The sequence below is a fragment of the Capsicum annuum genome, chromosome 7 (genome assembly GCF_002878395.1).
Source record: "Capsicum annuum cultivar UCD-10X-F1 chromosome 7, UCD10Xv1.1, whole genome shotgun sequence".
Classification (NCBI taxonomy): Eukaryota; Viridiplantae; Streptophyta; class Magnoliopsida; order Solanales; family Solanaceae; genus Capsicum; species Capsicum annuum.
Window position 1 is genome coordinate 104955984 of NC_061117.1, and position 252 is coordinate 104956235.

The window sequence follows — 252 nt, forward strand, 5'->3', positions numbered from 1 at the left end:
GAGACTTTTTCTCCTGTTGTCAAAATAACTACTATTCGATGTATGCTAGCTACAGTTGTCAAAAGAGGTTGGAGGTTCTATCAATTAGATATAAATAATGAATTTTTACATGGAGATCTCCATGAGGAAGCCTACATGAAGTTTCCTGATGAGGCAGTTCCACCATCACCATCTCACGTTTGCAAGCTTAAGAAGTCTATATATGGACTTCATCAGGCCTCAAGTCAACGGTACTCAAAGCTCATGGTTGAT